A 21,332-nucleotide genomic window follows, 5' to 3' on the forward strand; every position below is an offset into this window, starting at 1 on the left:
GAGAGAAGAGGAAAGATCAGGGCAATCTAGGCCAAAGAAAGATGAGAAGACAATCTGCTGTCTCCTCTCCTGGAGTCAGTTCTTTTCGGGTAGAGTTTCTGTCAACCATCTTTATGAACTTACCAAACTAGAAAAATACCTAGTACATAGGAGGTGCTGAATGAATGAATAGGAATAAAGAGCAGGATCTGACTGGTGAGGGTTGGGTAGAGTGAGCAGGAAATAACACCAGCCTTTTTCAGTTTATCAAAGCCCTCCCTCCTAGGCCTGCATAAACTTCAGGAATTACAGGCTGCTAGAGAAACTGCGGCTTCATTCAGAGCAATGTTCTAATTCTCCAGAAGGCCTGACATATAACCCTAGAAATTGTTTGCTTTCTCAGCCCTTCCAAGTATCCTTACCCTGAGTAAGTGAGAAGGTCTCCATGTTTTTCAACTTGAAAAATCCCCATTATAAAAAAAGCAGGTTATCCAAAGATAATCCCACCCCCATCCCATTGCATTGTGAGAGAAGACATTCTAGAGTTTAAGATAGAGATTATAGAAAGACATATAGGTACCCAGGGAGAGCTTTACTTTGCTGGGGTCACTGCAGTTCAGGGGCAGGTTTTCTGCCCTATAGCTCTTGACATTTGATTTCATCTGTGGAGCCTAGTGTTGACTGATACCGGCTAGGAGATTTATAGATAATCCAATGTGCAGATTTACACATGAGTTAGGACTTTACAGAGATAGGAATCTCTTTTTACAGTTTTTGACCTTGTTAAACACCTTCTCCTTGCTGGGTGAAGTGGCACATGCCTGTAATCCCAGCTACTCAAGAGGCTAAGGCAGGAGAATTGCAAGTTTAAGGCCTGCCTTGGCAATTTAGTGAGACCCTGTCTCAAAATAAACAATAAAAAAAGGACTGGAAATGTAGCTCAGTGGTAAAGTACCCAGTTACTGCCAAAACAAAAAACAAACAAACAAACAAACAAAAAAACACCTTCTCCTTATCAAAATTTTGCCATGGTTTGGATTTGGTTTGAGTGTTTCCCAAAGGCTCATGTGTTGGGAATTTGGTCCCAAGAATAATACTGTTAGGAGATGTGGTTTCTTTAAGAGGTAGGCTTAGTGGGAGTTCTTCATTCAATGGAGGGCATTTCCTCAGAAGGGACTACTAAATTCCAGCCTCTGTTGCTTCCTGTTTGGTGATTTATTCCTCCCACACATACTCCTACCATTGCCACCCGCCATGAGGTGATTCAGCAAAGGTGGGAGGAGGGATTTCCAGAGTGTGCCAACTTTCAGCCTCTAAAACTATAAGCTAAATAAACCTCTTTTCTTCAGAGGTTTCCCTACTTCAGGTACTTTGTTATAGAAGACTAATACAAAACTTCATTTAGAGTCTTTATTTTTTCCTCTGAGTAGTACTCTCTTTTTCCTCCTTTGGAACCAGACTTATTTTCGATCCTTGTAGTTTGCCTATCATCTGTCTTTATTTTATATTTTTGTCCTCCATGGAAATGTTCTCTACTGCAGTGGTTCTCCTCTATCCAGATAAGTTCTGTCAAAATAACCCTTACCACTCTAACACTTTTCCGTATTTCTAAATCCCTAGGGACGCTTCCACATGAAAATCTCAAGTTCAAATTCATGGAGTTCAAAATGGAAATTATTTTCTTGCTCCTGAAGTTTTCCTCTATGCTCCTAATCCTTTTCTAAAATGGAAACTCAGTGAGCCAGACCCGAAGCTCAAAATCCTTTTTACTTCCCCTGTAGCCATTAGTTATGATCACAAAGTCCTAGGAATTCTACTATATAATATTGATTTATTCACCTATCTATATTTGTTGTTTAATGCTACATAGCAAATTATGCCAAAGTTTGGCAGCTTAAAGACAACATATTTCTTATGCTATAAAGTTTCTGAAGGTTGTGAACTTGCAAGTTCACATAACTTAGCTGGTCCTATCTGGGACTATAGTAGTCTCAAAGCTTGATTAGAGCTAGACTAAGATTACTATAATTTCTGTCTTTCTTTTTTTTTTTTTTTTAAATATGGAACGCTTTACAAATTTGCATGTCGCCCTTGCACCGAGCCCATGCTAATCTTCTCTGTATCATTCCAATTTTATTATATGTGCTGCCAAAGTGAGCATAAGATAACTATAATTTCTAAGATCACTCATATGGCTGTTTGCAGGTCTCAGTTCCTTGTCAGCTATTGGCTAGAACCTTCAGTTCCTCACTGTGTAGGTCTCTCCATGGGTCTGCTCACAACATTATAGCTGGCTTTTAGGAGTGGGGGTCAGGGGGAGGGAGAAAGAGAGAATGCTCATACTCACAATGGAAGCCACAGTCTCTTTATAACCTAATCGTGGAAGTCACACACAATCACTTTTGCTGCATTCTGTTAGAAGCAAATCAGTAAGTCTAGCTCACATTCAAGAGGAAGGGAACTAAGAGAGAAGTGTCACTGTGAACATATTTGCCAGGTCTCTACCTCTCTTCTTCATATCTGTTTCTGTGACTCTCAGGCCCCCACCATTCCCACCAATATTTGTTCTTAATAATAAAAATAAAGATCCTTTTTGTGGTCTACAAGGCCCATGTCTGCTCCTACATTGCCACCTGACTGTACTTTAAGTATGTGTCAATCTTCTCTATTTCTGGGTCTCTCATATTCAAACACCCCCACCCCATAGAGGCATTGTTTACTTTAGGCAGTTGATATTTTACTCCAGGCCACTTACTCAGGGCTGAAGAGGCTCAAGGAGCCTGTCTTTTGGCCAGGTATTGATTCCTGGCTTGACCAATGCCGCTAAGGCTGTGGTAATTCAACCCTGCCTAACACTCCCTTATCTCAAAGCACATTCCCCGCTTCCCAGGCTGTGCCTCCATGGAACTTTTTTCAGAAGGTCTAGAGGACTGTTTCTCCTCCTGCCTGAGACAGTGCTTGTGCGGTTCCTCTAGTTGGCCAGTTCTTCTCTCTCCAGTCCCCACTTGACTCATTCTTGCATATCTTTACCTCTCAGCCAGGTGTCACCTCTTTAAGTTCCCACTTTGTGTCCTCCAACTACATTAGGTTCCTTATGAGATCTCATAACATCCTGGGATTCCCCTTCATAACTTTTAACTGTGTAATTAATTACTCAGTGTCTTCTTTCTCCTCTAGACTGTAACCTACATGACAGCAGGGACTGTTTTGCTCACAATGTCTGGCACTGACTATGAATGCAATGATTACCTATTGCCTAAGCCTCCAAGTTCCACAGTCATAGACACAAAGACAAAATCAACCTGTCCCCAACATTCTTGCATCTCCCTTACTCAAACTTTCCGAGTGGTCCTCTAGCACTGCAGGACAGATCCACAGCTCTTTAGCCTGGCATTCAAGGCCTTGTAATCTGGGCCCATCTCTCCTTTCTGGTTTTGTTTTGCAGACACAAAAGTTCTAACTTTAGTGATTACTTGCTATTCCTAAAGCACATTTTGCATAGTTGCTCATACTGTTCCCTGTACCCTGGAATGGATTCTCCCCACTAGCATTATTCAAGATCTTTCTAGAAAAACATTTACTATGTATCTTTTTTATTGATTATTTTTATAAACAAATGTGCTTGTATGACCTCAACATGTGCTAGGCACTAGTCTAAGAATTTTCATGTCAGCTCATTGCCACTTACTGTTCCCAGATCATCACAGATAGTTTAAATAATTGGTACAAAGAAATACTAGTGACAGAGCTAGAATTTGAGCCCAGGTGATCTGGCTCCAGAATGCAATTCTTAAATCTGTGGACATCTTTGCTACTAGACTATTACTCTTGAAGGGCAATGAGAGTGTTTTATCATTCCTCTTCGTATCCACTCAGTAGTTCAGACAAATGCTCAATAAATTAATAAAGAGCAGCCAGTGGCTGGGACAGAAAATGATCATGGAAACCTCCTTCTTTAACAGCCTTATATAAATAACAATCACATGTGTATTTCTTTGGTCACAAATCCTTAGTCCTCCTACCTATCTCAAAGGGACTAATCTGAATTTCTTAGCCCCTAGTTCCAAGACATTCTGGGAATGAGTAATTTGGGTGCCACCATCTTCTTCTTTCCTGACATCTGGCTTTTTCCATCTGTCCATTTACACTTCATTCATTCCTCTGTAGGTTTGCCAGATTTAGAAAATAAAAAGAAAGTAAAATAGAACGTAGGATGCACAGTTAAATTTGAACTTCAGATAAATAACTAATCTTTTTAAGGATAAATATGCACTTATCTTTTTAAGGATAAGTGTTGCAAGGGCCACACTTATAGTAAAAAATTACTCACTGTTTGTCTGAATTTCAAATTTAACTGAGAAGTCTGTATTTTGTCTGGTAATCCATTCTTATGGCTTTGAGGCCTGGGGCTCTCTGGCTACCCTGACTGCCATCTTTGGCAGGTGGAATTTCATGCTGTGCTACTCCATTCAAGCCCTCATCCACTGGAGCACATTGTTTACTATTCTTGGAATAGAGAGTCAGCCAGCATTAAGACCCCCAAAGCATATGAATGGATGTCCTTTCCCAAGCTGCACACTCGGAGGAAATATGGAAACAAAATGGATACAATTAATATTGTAGAGTACTGGTACAAATACTAATTTCCAAGAGTTGAAGCTGAATCAACATTTCAAGTGCTCCTCATTGGATAGAAAATCTCTAGGTAAGGAACCCCAAGCACATTGTGTATATGTGGGGATCATCACAGGTGAATAATAGGTGCTCCGTTGTAGATTTATTCGTGGTTGCATAAATGCTTACTAATGGTAATCACCTTCACCCTCACTAATTTCAACTTTAAAATTTTAAGAACTTTATTAGTATAAACTGAATTTCCAGACCAATAAAAGAAACTTAAGAGGAAAGTGCATATTTTTAATTCATGTCCTTCCTTTGGGCAGATGGTTTGTTCCAGACTTACTTTTTTCCAGAACACCACCACAGAGCCAGCTTGATGACCAATGTTATTTTTTTCCTTTTGATTTTTTTTCCCCTTAACTCTTAAATACTCTGAGAAAATGAGGATTTTTCCTACTCAAACACATTACCATTTTGTGCCAACCAATTAATAATTTCTTTATCTTATATATTTTTAATTTAAATTATTTTTCCCAGCGTCCCAAAAATGTCTATTTAACATTGGTTTATTCAAGTTGGTGTTCAAGTGAGATCCACAAGCTTATGCTTTTGATTGACTCTACATCACGGGTAGTGTTGAACCAATGTCATTTACTCTCATCCCAGGAATGCAGTCTGGTGGGATTTAGGGCATACCTAGGAGGGTCACAGGCCCTGGGGATAGACTGAGACAACTCGGCCATGTCTTCCTTACACCCTTCCCAGGGTGGAGTTAGGCCATGTCACCCCCTCCACTCCCCCACTTGCCATGCTCTGGCCACATGGACCTCCTGGCCCTCATCAGCTATGCTGAGGGCCTTCACACATCAGGGCCATCCTTCTTGCTTATCTGGCTACCCAATTCTTTTCCTTCATTTTACTCCCTCCGATTTCCAACCCCCCCACCCCCACCATAGACACCATCTGCCTGAAGAATTCCTACTTATCTTTCAGAAATCAGCACAAATGCTACTGTCTCAGAAAAACTTTCCTTGGCCTTCTGCACTTCTATACACAAACTAGAACAGAAACCTGTGTTCTATTCTCTCACTGCATTCATGCTTTTCTTTAGAGCACTTATCCAACTACAATTAAATAATTATTTGTGAAATTATCTTTTTCTGTCACTCTTTTCTTAGCTCCATGAGAAGAAGAGCCATGTCCATCTTGTTCACAGTTCACAGTTGTATCTCTGCATCTAACAGAAGGCCTCACAAACATAGGAGACCAACAGAATGATAGAGAGCGAATGGATGAATGAATGGATGGATGCATGCATGGAAGTAGATATGAAATGATTTAAGTTTCTGGGGAGCTTTAAGCAGTGGATTGACTGGGGCAGTTGTATGCTTTAGGCTCTTCTATGACTCTGGGTGGGAAATTCTGGAGACAGGCCAGAGATAGGCAGCTTTTGGGTGAGAGAAAACAAAAAGAAGACTGTAAAGGAAATTGAAGAATTTGTTCCGTGACGTTAACTTGGCCAGAGGTGTCTCTATTTTCTTTATATTTACTCCTGACATGGAGAGAGATTTCTCATAACCACTCATCCTGGATGACCAATCACAAGGAAATATGAAAGTCCCTGAGATTTATGGCTTCCTAAATTCCTTCTTTTTAGATGTGGCTCAGAAACTAATGATAAAAAAAGGTGTGGATTCCACACCATTCCCTGAAACTTTAGACACATCAAAAGGTTTGTGATAAAGCAATGTTTATCTTCTATAGGATTTCGCCAGATAATCTCCTAAAAGATCTCAGCAGTTGCTTCAATAATGTTCTGAGTAAATGTGTTGGAGCCACCTAAGCACAGCACTTTCCTCCTGATGGCAGATCCCACAGACACTATTTACATGCACTGGTGCCATCGAAACCTTAACTATAAATTACTGCATAAAGGTTAATAGAACTGAGCCTAGCTTTAGGAAATATATTTAGGAAATAGGCACAAAATTGCCTCATATATTTGTGGTTGATAATAGAAACAAACATCAGAACGAAAACAAGAGGGCGTGGCTGGGATAAAAGAGCAAAGTTCTTTGAGTATCACTTGAAATTCCTGTCATTGGAACAGCAGGGCAGAGATGCCAATTTCTATGGTTTTCTTTTATACCAGCAATAGAAAATTCATTTTATGGTATTTGTTTCCTATTGCTCTTTTGGTCTTCAGTTGGTGGGTAAAAAATTTTTAAAACTTAAAATGCCTACTGAATTAGCTCTAAGGTTTTTCCTTTGGTATTAATAAGGTCTGTCCTCTGAAGATTGGCAACTGATAATGTTGGTCAGAGAAGTCCTCCACTCCCCAAATTTTATAGATGTCCAGTGACATCTTTAATGATAAGGCTTTATGCTGGTCAAGCATGGCCAAAGTAGTTTTATTCAGCAGCCCTGTGTGGACCAGTTATATTCCTTATCTGCTTCTCAATAACTGCTGTGAACCTAAAACATTTCTAATTTTTCTCAACCATTCTCTAAAAGAAAACGTAACATTAACAGTAACACCTGGGTTTGGAATAAGTTACATCTAATTTTTCAGTCTCTCTGACAATTTACACAGGACAGCAAATGGATGAGTTTGATAGCTTAAGTTCTCTTAAGTCTTGTAAAACTCCAGATCAGAAGGTATTCACCATACCAAGTTCCCAAAATCTTACTGATTTTAAGACCTAAGCGAATTCACACTTTTAGCAGATTATCACATATCAGCCCAGGAGACTCAATGGGTGATACTCAGCATCGGTCTTTGAGCCTCATCCCGTAACTGTGAAAGCAATTGCAGTAGTGCCCCCATCAATCCTTCCAGCCTCAACACCCAAGTGTCAGGCTCTGTGGGCTCCAGGGCCAGCTTCGTTTTCAACACATCCTGCTGATCGTATATGTTCCAGATGTGGATTGTGGTTCTAGAGGATGCAATGACAAGCAAAGTTTGGCAAATTGTACAGGTACCACTTCACCTACCGTTGTCTTGTCATGCCCTGAAAAGTGGAATGCTGTTTCAAAGCTAAGAGGAGGGCACTCCTGTAGGAAGCAGAGGATATCATCTGACAGGGGAGAAGTCCTGGAGGAAGAGAGTAATTACAAATCTGTGTAGCAGCAGGACAACTGTGTGGCTAGTGCCCCCGTGGTTACAAAAGATGCTCTGAGCTAGTCATGACCTCGGACTTCAATTTCATCCCTAAAAGAGCACATGAGGACCTTTCGTGTTTGCTGTTTTAGACCAGAAAAACAGATGCATTAGAGGGTGGAGGCAGAAGAACACTTAAGCCAACTTTGTTATTTTCTGAGCAATCCCCCAAACAGAGATAAGCACAAACACGGTCATATTGTGTCAGCTCCAAATCTCTCGAAGCTAGATCTCTCTCACACAGGGTTTAGGAATGCAGGCTGGGGAGGGCAAAAGCTTGACATCTGACAAAGGCTTGACTTTCACCCCAAACATCTTGGTTTCCTTGACCTCATTTTGAATCTGGAATCCCTGCGTTTATCTGAAAAACTTAAAGCTTTTAATATTTTCAGCTTCTGCTCCCTCTAAGGGCAAAAGGGCCACATAGTGCACAAAGCAGTTCTTCTTTCCTCCTTCCTTCCTTTTTCCTTCCCTCTGTCATTCAAATTTCAGGGAGGGGTGATTCCTGGTCCTAATTACCTGGGATTTAATAAGCAAATTCATGTTCATTTTATGATAATTATAGATTTGACACATATTGTTTCTCAACTTTTGCTTTTTCACATTTGTCCTATAAGTTGTGAAAAATAGTGATGTCAAGTCCTAATCACTCTAAGTCATGAGTCCTAATAACTTCAGTCACCATTGCTCTCTCCCTTTGCTAATTGCTTTTCTGATAATTCTCAATTTAGAATTTTATTATGTGGTTTATTACTTTCTTATTGATGCTACTAAAAATCACCACAAACCTTGTAGCCCCCAAACAACATGAATTTATTATTTTGTACTTTTGCAGGCTGGCAGTCCAACAGGGCTAAAATCAAGATGTTGGCAGGCCTTCTTTCCTTCAGAAATTCTAAAAATCAATTTTTCTGCCTTTCCCAACTTCCAGAGGCTGCTGGTATTCCTTGGCTCATGTTCTTTCCCCCCATCTCCAAAGTAAGCAATATAACATCTCTCTGATCTTGTTTCCATTCTCATGTCTCTTTTCTCTAGCTCTCTTCTTCTTCCTCCCTCTTCCACTTTTAAGGACCCTTGTGATTACATTGGGGCCACTGGACAATCCAGGATAGTCTCCCTATGTGAAGGTCATTGAATTAGTAAATTTAATTACAACTTAAATTCCCCTTTTTCATATAACCTAACATATTCATAGGTATGGATGTGGACATCTTTGGAGGACCATTATTCAGCGTCTCTCTCTCTCTCTCTCTCTCTCTCTCTCTCTCTCTCTCTCACACACACACACACACACACACACAAACACTTCTTTTTATTGTTCCATTTTGATGTATAGAAATTTTGACTTAAGTAAATTGGACTTTTAAAAGGTAAGTCTATGACAAAATGTTTTTGGCTGTATTGTTTTTAAAAAATTTCCCCTTAGCAGCTTTTTAAAATGCCAGATTTAGTAGGATTTTGGTTAAGACCTGCTCGTATCTTCTAATTACTTTCATTACCTAGTCATCCTTCTTTCATTGTATTATGTTTTCCCTCAAAGTTTTATACCTAGAGAATACTCAGGGGCCAATGCACTGCATTTTATGTGTGTTGGCTAATGTTTATTGGAAAAAGATATTGAGAACGTCATCCAGAATGGTTAGAAGTTAGCCTATTCACAGCCTGCTTTGTTTTTTATAATGGATAAAAATACTAAATTAGAGCCAGGTACCAGTGGTGGTGCATGTCTGAAATCCCAGTGACTTGGGAGGCTGAGGCAGGAAGATTGCAAGTTCAAGACCAGCCTCAGCAATTTAGCAAGACCCTTTCTCAAAATAAAAAATACTCAGGGGTAAAGTGCCCTGGGGTTCAATCTCGAATACTGCTCAAAAAATTAAATCAGAATTTATGAATGTATTTAATGAGGATAGGAGAAACAGAGGACAAACATAGAAGTATCTTTGTGATCCCTCCATCAGCTCCTGGAGACAGATGGTTTCTTTCATGTGATAATGAAAACCAGATTGTAGACTAAGCCAGACGCTGACAGCCCTTCCTTTCTGGAAAGTCCCAGATCCTCATCCAGTAGAAAACAGCCACAAGATTTCTAGCAGATCCTAGAGAATTCTGCCACTGGCTTGGAATTGATCCAGAATGTCATATTCCATCTATAAGGACCAAACAATTTCTTTCAACAGAGTTCAAAGAGGAAACAGAACATTTTATTCTTACTGATCTATTTTCTCTTCATATTTTAGCTCACTTTGAAACAAAGGTTGAACCACAGGCACCCTGATTTATTAATTCACTTAACTAATAATCAACTATTTGTTAGGCACTATTCTGGCCCAGTAGTTAGAAAACATTAATAAATGTGTATATAGGGCTTACTAGAAAACATTAATAAACATGTATATAGGGCTTACTATGTGCCAAGTATTATTCCAAGTGATTAAAACATTCTACCTTATTTGAAACTCATAACCACTCCAAGAAGAAGGTACTATTATTTTGTGCCTATTTTACAGGTAGGAAAATGAGGTTTGAAACAATTAAGTAATTTGCCAAGCAGTAGAGCTGTCTGACTTGGGTTATTGCTCTTGGCCACTTTATCATGCTGCCTCCCTTTGGCCAGTCCCTGCCTACAAGGAATTTAGAGATTTATGGGGAACACAAAGCAAAAGCAAGAAACCACAAATACAGCCAGGCATGGTAACAGATGCCTGTAGTAGAAACTACAGGGTGTGGGGGGACAGGAAGATCATTTAAGCCCACAAGTTTGAGACAGTCCAAGTAACATAGCAAGACTCCATTTCAAAACAAACAAACAAATAAATTGAAATTTTTATTTTTTTGTACCTCAAAAAAAAAAAAATATTTTATATATCCCCAACCCAGCAGAATATTCTTAAGGTTCATACTAAAACAGTGCCTGGCACAATAAGTAGGGACTGAATAAAGATTTGTGAAATGTTGTTGAGATACTCTATGATAAATACTATGACTGTAAACTAATCCTAAGAGATGATAAATTCTTTTGGGAACCTAACTAATTAGTGTGGGATGGGGAAAGAGGGCTTCTCTGAGTGGTAATATTTAAACTAAGACCTTTAGGATATGAAGAAGGGAACCATGAAAAGAGTGGAAAAGCATTCAGGCTGAGCGACCAACATGTTCAGAGTCCCTCAGGTGCGGGAGCACCTGGTTGATGTGAGGAATGGAAGGAGCCCTTGTATAGGAACAGGTGTGCACAGGTAGTTGCAGAAGGATATAAGGCGAGGGCTGGATTATGTAGGGCCCTAGGTCACTAGAATTCTCTCTAGCAGGGCAGTGTAAATGTCAGGGAGGGACCCGAAAGGAGAGTACATGGGCCCTGCCCTCCAGGAGTTTTCGATTCTGTTAGGAAAGCATTAAAAGGAGGAGGAGGGGGAGGAAGGAGAAAGAGGGAGGAGGGGAGAGAGGGGGGAGAGGGGGAGGAGGGAGAGGAGGGGGAGGAGGAGGAAGAGGGGGAGGAGGGGGAGGAGGGGAAAACAAAATTATATTTGGGCTACTACAACTTATTCTTTGGTAAATATCTTCATTTGTGGTTTCTTTATTTCTTTTTTTTGTTGTTGTTTTTTGGAGACTTAAAAGTTTTTCTCATATCCTCTTATGATCTTTAGAAGACTGACTCAAATCAGGAATTGGCTTTCTTTTGATTATTTGATTGAGCTCTAACCTACAGTAATTTTAACTACATTCCAACAGCTCTTGAGGCCCTAAATCTAATATTTCACATTTGTAGTATTTTTTTACAAGATCTAAATTCAACTTGGCAGATTGGTATGTATTCTGGCTTTTGGTTTAAAACTCTGACTCAGAAACTGAATACTCCATTGGAAGACCGCATGCTATTTCTGTAGCTGTGTCTTGCTTTTGAAGCTACATCTAGGAAATGTTACAACAGACTTGGTATCAGAGAAATTTAGGAAGCCGAAATGGAACTTGTAAGATTATAATTTTCTTTCGTGTTAAAAAATAGATTTATTAAGCCAGACACAAAGGTGTATGCCTGTAATCCCAGTGGCTGGGGAGGCCAAGGAAGGAGGATCTCAAATTCAAAGCCAGCCTCAGCAACTTAGCAAGGCCCTAAGTAACTTAGTGAACTCTATCTCAAAATAAATTAAAAATGGGCTGGGAGTGAGGCTCAATGGTTGAATGCTCCTGGGTTCAATATATGTGTGTGTGTGTGTGTGTGTGTGTGTGTGTGTGTGTGTGTAAAATATATATCTCTTTATTAAAATAAATACTATTTAATTTACCTATTTAAAGTATACAATGCAATGAATGCTCAGAATAGATATTCAGAGTTGTATAATCATAACCACAATAAACTTTAGAACATTTCATCTCTCCACAAGAAACCTTGTACCCACTAGCAGTTGATCTCATGTCCCCTCCCCTTCCCTCTCAGCCCTTAGCAACCATTAATCTATTTCCTGTTTTTACAGATTTGCCTCTCCTGAACAGGTCCTACAAATTAAATTATATAATATGTGATCTTTTTGAGACTGCTTCTTTCACTTAGCATAATGTTCTTTTTGTGTATGTGGTGCTGGGATTGAATCCAGGGTCTTGCACATGCTAGGCAAGCATTCTACCAACTGAATTATATCCTCAGCCCAGCATAATATTCTTAAGGTTCATATGTAGCATATGCCAATACTTCATTGCTTTTTGTTGCTTAATAAAATCTTGCTGTATGAATACCACATTTTTCTTTATCCATTTACCAGTTGATGGGTATTTGGATTATTTCTACCACTTGGCTATATGAATAATGAAGTTGTGAACATTCATATATAAGCTTTTGTGTAGATATATTTTTCATTGCTTTGGATTATATACCTAGGAGTAGAATCACCAGGTCAGATGATAACCCCATGTTGAATATTTTGAAGAAATAACCCCAAGCTATTTTCCAGAGAGGTTATACCATTTCACATTTCCACCAACAATGTATGAAAGTCCCAATTTCTCCATATCCTCACTAACATTTGTTACTGTATCTTTCTGTGTTATAGCCATTCTAGTGAATAAAAGGGGCATCTCATTGTGACATAAATTTGCATTTATAATGTTTTTCTTTTTAAAATACCCAAATTTCCAAGATCATTCTTAAAAATGTTTTTTGAGTCAGATGTGGTGGGGCACACCAATAGTCCCTCCTTGGGAAGCAGGAGAATTGTTTGAGCCTAGAAGTTCTAGGCCAGCCTGGACAACATAGTGAGACCCTGTCTCAAAAAATATATATGCATTTTTTTTAATAATTGTGGCATGAGAAATGACAATTTGAAATAAAGCATATTGGGACATAATTGTATTGTGAAAGTGTGGTAATAAAAGAGCAGTGAGCCCCAAAGAGAATTAGAGTTTTAAAAAGTATGTGAAATCCTGCTTAGGTTTAAGATGTTCATTACTATTCTAATGTTATAGAATATGATCTACAAACTTCAGAAATATTCTTTAAATCACATATGTCAAGTTTACACAGATCTAAATGAATATTATTTCTCTTTTGTTTATTTTGCAGTAGTGGTGATTGAACCCAGGCCTTTGCACATGTTAGGTAAGCTTTCTACCACTGAGCTACACCCAGTCTTTTTTTTTTTTTTCTTATTTTAAAAAAGGATTATAGGCTGGGCATGTAATCCCAGTGGCTTGGGAAGCTGAGGCAGGAGGATCGCAAGTTCAAAACCAGCCTCAGCAAAAGCGAAACACTAAGTAATTCAGTGAGACCCTGTCTCTAAATAAAATACAAAATAGGGCAGAGGATGTGGCTCATTGGTTGAGTGCCCCTGAGTTCAATCCCCTATACCAAACAACAACAACAACAACAAAAGGATTACAGGAAAAACATGTAGTTGACCAATATTATATGGCAAAGAATTGGTGAGGACAGATCTCCTGATCTTTATTACTAATTTAGGAAATAATAGATTCTTAGAATGAGAAGGGATCTTGGAAGTCAGGTATCTATTATTCAATTCAAGAATTCCTCACCTGGTTGAACACTTTTGATAGCATGCAAGCTTGCACAGCATGAAGCAACCCGTTCTGTTGTTGGCAGTTCTGATATTCTTTTTTAGACTGAGTCACTTCTGCCTCCATGTCCCTTCTACCTACTGCTAACTGTTCTGACTGCTAGAACCATGAAAAATAAAAGTACAGTACAGAATAGTTGCATGATAAATATTTCTAGTAACACTGAAGTTCTTAACTGAATTATTTACAAGTATTCATGTATTGCTTTTGTAATTTGAGGTAAAGAAAAAATATAAATCTCTCTCTCTCTCTCTCTCTCTCTCTCTCTCTCTCTCTCTCTCTCACTGGATTAAACCACAGAGTACTTTACCACTGAGTTCCATCCCTAGCACTTTTCATTTTGAGACAGTCTCATTAGGTTGCTAAGGCTGGCCTCTAACTTGCAATCCTCCTGACTCAGCCTTTCAAGTTGCTGGGATTATAGGTATGCACCATAGCATCTGGTTATCTCTCTTTGTTTAAAAATGCACACAAACACTCACGCACACACACACACATTTTCCAACCCCCTTCAAGTCTAAACTTTTGTTTCCTTTCTATTACTCATTGATTTTTGTATGAATACAGAATTTTTTATTATGGAGTATTGATAAACACTTAAAGTAGAAAAAATTAATTTTAATCTCACTTTGTTACTAAATTTATTGTTCTTTGAATGTGAGGTATATATATATATATATATATATATATATATATATATATATGTCATTCATATATATATATATGAATGACAGCAGACTATATTGTAATTCTTACTACATATATACAGCACAATTTTTCATATCTCTGGTTGTATACAAAGTATATTCACACTAATTCGTGTCTTCATACACGTACTTTGGATAATAATGACCATCACATTCCACCATCATTTCTAACCCCATGACCCCTCCCTTCCCCTCCCACCCCTCTGCCCTATCTAGAGTTCATCTATTTCTCCCATGCTCCCTCTCCCTATCCCCCTATGAATCAGCCTTCTTATATCAGACAAAACATTCGGCATGAATGTAATGTTTTTAATGGCTACATAGAAAGGCATACTTATGTAAGTGCTTACTTATGGTATAGATGTACCATAACATATTTAAATATTTCTCAGTGATAGTCATTTAGGTGCTTTCAAATTTATGAAGAGGGTAATAGTCCTCTCTTTCAATCTTCTATTTTCCAAATGAACAGCACTTATTACCTTAAATTCTTTCATGTGACCTTCAGTTCTGGCTTGTTCTCTGTTGCATACACACTATTTGCCAATCTCCTTCATATAAGGTTCCTAGAACCTAGTACCTAATCAGACAGGAGGGTGAATGTGGAATTCAGGGAAACCCTTTCTCTTTTCTTGAACACTGCACTTTTCACACAGACCAAACTGGCAATAGTTTTTATTTATGGGGCAGGTTTTTTTCCTTTTTGTTTCCAATGTCTCTGACTATTCCTTTGGCTTCTCCATGTCTCTTCCATTGTGGATGGTGTTTCCCCTGGTGGTGGCCAGCCACTGCACTTGATCCAGCAGATCCTCAATAACACCAAGGATTTTCATCACCATAACAATACTCTGGATGTAAGTCTGAGTGATCAGATACAAATATCGTTTTCTACTTAAAAAGACTTTACTTCCCAGTGGATGAAAGTAAACAAGCTAATTGATATATGAGGTTCCATGACTCATTTGTCTTTCTCCCATTTTGCAGCTCAGGAGATTAAATAATATTGGAGATTAAATAATGGACTTTGTCGACTTCAGTGTATCTGCTGCTGAATGTGTAAATTCATCCTTCCTCAGATAGTCAGACATGACTAGCTAAGCATCTTCCAAAGTAAAAGTGGTGACATGAATAATTCTGCCTGGAAATAAGGTCAACCTTTGTTCTCATGGGATCTGCACTGAGAGCAAGGAGCAAAGAGCTACATAAACCTTGTAACTCTGAAGATCTGTCCTCGTCCCTTCCTGTAGTGCCTTAACACCCAAGAAATGAAATACAGGATTAGAGATAAAAAAAAAAAAGGAAAAATCTGGGTTTTGTGAAAAGAAAATCATATGATATTAAATAAAAGATGGTTTCCATGAAAAACTACTCTTACAAAAACTAGAAACTATACGTAAAAATCAGAATATATACAAACCACAGTAAAAGGTAATTTTTTTATTGATGATTGGGTAAGTGTGTTAAATTTTTTTTGCTTCCCTCATCTATATTTCATAATGTTTTATACAGTGAAAATATATTACCTCGTAATATGAAAAAAATTAATCAGTGCATTATATTTCTGATGCTTCTATTGGATTGAAAGGCACAATTTTTTCTACCTTGTGATAAATTATTAGGATGAAAAATAAATTTGGATGGAGAATCAGACAAAATTACTTCCAAGCTTGTTCTATCCCCTAAGGCTTTATGAAGTTACCAGCAAATTCAGACAGTGAAATTGATGGCAACTCATGACACAGCATAAACCTTATTCTTTAGGAATCAAAATTGTGAAACCATTCAAACTAGTTTAAGTGAAAATGCAACATTTCTTTTAAGAATGTGAAGAGGGCTGATCATCAGTTGGTTGCTTTTTATGGTGATATTGATTGTTTATACCTTAATATACATTTACTTCTATTGCTCTGAGATCCCCCAAATGCTTCCTTACGGCCTCAACACAGCTCATCCCCTAGGATTTCTCAAACCTCTTGTTCTTCATAGCAAAAGGGTTATACTCAGAATGGTGGTGGATGTCCAGGGCCATGTAGCAGCTCTCTGGTCATCTGATTTTGTTTCCCTTATGCCAAATTAACTGTTTTTAATATTACTCTTAGAATATGTGCTATCTCATGGAATTGAAGGGCATAGATTCAGCTGAGCCTGAGGAAGGAACTAGAACCAGTCTTTTGGAAGCTGAGCTCTGTGCCTCTGTACCATCTTTTCTGCCTCTTAAGTTCACATGACAGAAATACGATCTTCAACAACTTTCAGAATTTTTACTTGGCAAATATGGCCGTTTAGACCTCCCTCCCTTCATTATTCCCTTTCTTTCAACTTCAAATGTCTAGAGAAGGAACTGAATGGCCAGTCTTCAATCCTGTACCTACTCCTATACCAAACATTTATGGCCGTAAGGGAAGTGGGTATCGTATTGCCCAACTATGGCTTTTCCCAGTAACCACATAGATGGAGGTTATGGGTAGTTCCAGATAAAACAAAGGGAATTTTCCAGAAATTAAGAAGTGAGACACATCATGCAATCATACCCTTGCCTAGAACATAGTTAGTTTTCAACTTTCCCTTCATTGAGTCTTCATTATCCAACAATCTCAACTTTCCGTGAAGGAGCCTGAGTAGCTATATACAAAAATTTTTAATTTCGCCTATGTAAAAGTGTCAAACTCAAAAGCATTTAACTCTTATTTTATATGCATTTTTAATGTGTTTGTTTATTCTTTTCTATGTCCAAGAAAAATCAGAAGAAATTAAGAGGGGGCAGTAAGAAAGTAGGTAGGCTAGAGGAAGTAGGTCACTGGGGGCACGCCCTTGGGTCTCTATCTTGTCCTTGACTCCTCACTTGCTCTTTCTCTGTGTCATGAGCTGAGAAGCTTTCTTCCTCTACACCCTTCCTGAGTGGCCATATACCAAAGTTTATAATTTTTACATATATAAAAGTATCTAACTCAACCTTCCACCATGATATTTCTACCTCCCCTTAGGCCCAGAGCAATCAAGTCAGCTGAGTCCTCTGAAAATATGATTTCAAAATAAAATTTTTCTCCTCTGAATTGTTCTTGTCAGGTTTTGGTTACAGCAATAAAAAAAAAGGGACTAACACAAATATACATCTATTTGAATGGCTCTAAATGTATATTGTCAAATTGGTTGGTATTAATATTTCTGAAAAATTTCCCCTGGATCTTCTGCACTTCTTGGTCTATGTTGTCTTTCTGAATCACCTTACTCATCCCCAAACCTCCAAAGACCAGCAAGCTTATAACATCATTCAATTGGAAAATTCACTTTTATTTTCTGAAGGACAGAAGTAAAACATGGTATTAATTAGGTTGACATGGTACTTTCTTATCACCTAAAATTTGTTATTTAATAATTATTGAAAGAGACTCTTGTGCATATACAAAAAGGAGTTATAAGAAAAATATATTGGTTAATATATTTGCTATGGGTTAGCTGTGGTTTGAGTATCCCTAAGGCCCATAGTGATTGAAGGCTTGGTCCACAGGAAGGTGGTGGATCCTCTGGGAGATAGGACCTAGGTCCCTGGGAGGCATCCTCTTAGAAGGAGGTTCTCTTGGGATTCCTTAGTAGTTCTCTCAATAGGGTTGTTTTCAAAGCCTGAGTTTGCCCTCATTCTGTTCTCTCTGCTCCTGGTTCAAGCTATAATCACTTGCTTCTGTACATGCTCTCACCATTGTTGTCTGTCATGAGGTGGCATAGCCAGAGCTAGGCCAGTGCGAATGGCATGTTTTGATGATTTAAGTTTGAAGTGTCTCTCAAAAACTCATGTGTTAAAGACTTGGTCCCCAATGCAACCGTGTCCAAAGGTGGGACTTTTAAGAAGTGATTGAATCATGAAGGTTCTAACCTCATCAGTGGATTAATCCATTTAATAGATTAATAATGTGAATGCTCTATTGGGAGGAGGTAAAAAATGTAGGTAGGTGGGGCATGACTGGAGGAAGTAGGTCACTAGAGGTATGCCCTCTGGGGACCATATCCTGGTCCTTTCCCCCACTCTTCTCTCTGCTTTCTGCTGCCATGAGCTGAGCCGCATTCCTCCTCCATGCCTCTGTGCCATGATGTTCTGCCTTATCTCATGCCCATGGCTGAAACCTCTGAAACCATAGCTAAAACAAGTCCTTCTTCCTTTAAGTTGTTTATTTCAGGTATTTTAGTCACAATGATGAGAATCTGACTACCATATGCCCTTGACCTCCCAAACTGTAAACTAAATAAACCTTTTCTCTTTATAAGGTAGCCGCCCAGGTAATATAAATCGGACTAATATTACTTAATATTTTTCAGAATCCATCTCCTCAGAGCCATCTTTTGACTGAAAGTCATCTTTATTCTGTTTTTCCATCATAGTGTTGTCTAGTGTTCCATCATGAGTATTGATAAATCAGTAGGGCACAGTGTCACATAACTGTAATCCTGCCCACTCAGGAGGTTGAGGTAGGAGGATCACAAGTTCAAGGCTAGCCTCAGCAATTTATCAAAAACCTGTTTCAAAATAAAAAAAATAATAAGGACTGGGTATATAGCTCAGTGGCTGAGTACCCCTGGGTTAAAGAGGAAAAAAAAAAAAAGAGTATCGATAAGTCAGTATTACTTAAAAGATTTTTCTACCAATGTCATTGACACCTATTCTGAAATTTTTTTATTTTTGCCATTTCTGATCTTTCCAAAGCATGTTAACAGAAGTCTTCAGACAACAACAATTCATATATTTTATAAAAATAGTCCTTAAATGTTTTGTTGACTGAAATTTCCAGAGGGTCACATTTATCCAGTCCAATCACTTGGACATGCACAAGCAATAAGTTTGTTGCCTTCCACAATGATTGTATTGTCAATTTTAAGAAACATCCTTGTTTCAGAGATGTTAAAATGTAATATATAAACTGGATGTCGCGGTGCATACCTATAATCCCAGCTACTTGGGAGGCTGAGACTGGAGGATTACAAGTTTAAAGCCAACCTGGAAAACTTAGCAAGGGTCAAAATTTTAATAAGCTATAAAAGGGCAGGGAAGTAGCCCAGTGGTAGAGTTCTTGCCTGGCATGTGCAAGGCCACAAGTTCAATCCCCAGTACTGGGAGAAGGGGGGATATCTATTATCTATGTATCCTGTACCAATGACTCCCAAATGTATAATTCCATTCCAGATCATTATATAAAACTGTCCTTTATATATCTACTTGGATGGCTCCCACATACCTCAAACTCAAATATGCCTATATTAGTTTGCTGGTATAAAGATGTTTTCACAAACTTAGTGGCAAAAAAACAACACAAACACAGGCATGGTGCCACACACCTATAATTCCAGCAGCTCAGGAGGCTGAGGAAGAAGATGGCAAGTTTAAAGCCAGCCTCACAATGGCAAGGCACCAAGCAACTCAGTGAGACCCTGTCTCTAAATAAAATACAAAATAGGGTTGAGGATGTGGCTCAGTGGTTTAGTGATACTGCCTTACGGTTCTGGAAGTCAGGAGTCTAACCCAGGTTTCACTGAACTAAAACCAAGATGTCATCAGGGCTGCGTTCCTCCCAACATCTGTAGGGTAGAATCCATTTTCTTGCCTTTTCCAGCTGGTAGAGACCACCAACCTTCATGGGCTTGTGGACTCTTCCATTTCCAAAGCCAGCCATGACCCATCTTCCTTGCTTCCCATCACTCTGATCTTTTTTTTGCCTCCCTCTTTCACTTATGTCTGTGATTACGCTGGGTCCACCCAGACAGTCCAGAACAATCTCCTCATCTCAAAATTCTTGATCATATCTTCAAAGTCTCTTTTACATGTAAGGTAATATATACACTGATTCTGGGAATTAGGATGTGAACAGCTTTGGGGGACCATTATTCTGCCTACCACAATGTCCAAAGCTAAATTCATGATACTCCTCATTTATCAAATTGACTCCTCCTTTAGTTTGTTCTATCTCAATGATTCAAACCACAGTTCATCACTTTCCCACACCAGAAGCCTGGACTTCTTCCTAGCTTATTCCTTCTTATTCATTTCCACACCCAATCAATCAATGCATCCTGTCATTTCTTCCTCCTAAAATGCATCAGTTTACTTAGCTCTACTTAGGCTGTCACAAGCAGGATCCTCATTGTCACCTCTCACCTGTTTTACTGCTGTGGCCTCCCAACCAGTTTCCCTGCCGCCAGAAGTGATCTATCTCAAAACATACTGGGATTCAATTTATGAGTGGGAGGTTTATGTTTTTAATACGAGATGTACCCAGAGCACTTGAAGAGAATTTTTCACATTCATCCCATGGTTAATCAGTTCCTCATCCATGTGAGCCAGGTACTGTTGTCCTGGTTAGTAAGTCTAAACAAGGTTTTGTTGTTGTTGTTGTTGTTGTTTTATTGTTTGTTGTTATGTTGGTATGGGGATTGAAACCAGAGGGTGCTTAACCACGGAGCCACATCCCCAGAACTTTTTTTTAATACTTTATTTTGAGACAGGATTTTACTGAGTTGTTGAGGGCCCCCTATCTTGCTGAGGCTGGCTTTGAACTTGTGACCTCCTGACTCAGGCTCTCAAACTGCTGGGATTAAAGGCATGCACCATTGTGCCTGGCCCTAGACTCAAGTTTTGGAAAAAGACCCTGTGATATTCTCAAATTGGCCTTCTACAGTGTTACCTCCTTATGCTGCTCACTGTCATTTCAATTCAGTGATGGATCTTTCTACAACTTGCCTGGTTATGTCATTGATCCTTCCCTCCCATTCACCCACCTTCAAGTTACCCTTGATAATCTTATCCTCATCCTCACAAC

The sequence above is a fragment of the Spermophilus citellus genome (genome assembly GCF_964194105.1).
Source record: "Spermophilus citellus genome assembly, chromosome: 4".
Classification (NCBI taxonomy): Eukaryota; Metazoa; Chordata; class Mammalia; order Rodentia; family Sciuridae; genus Spermophilus; species Spermophilus citellus.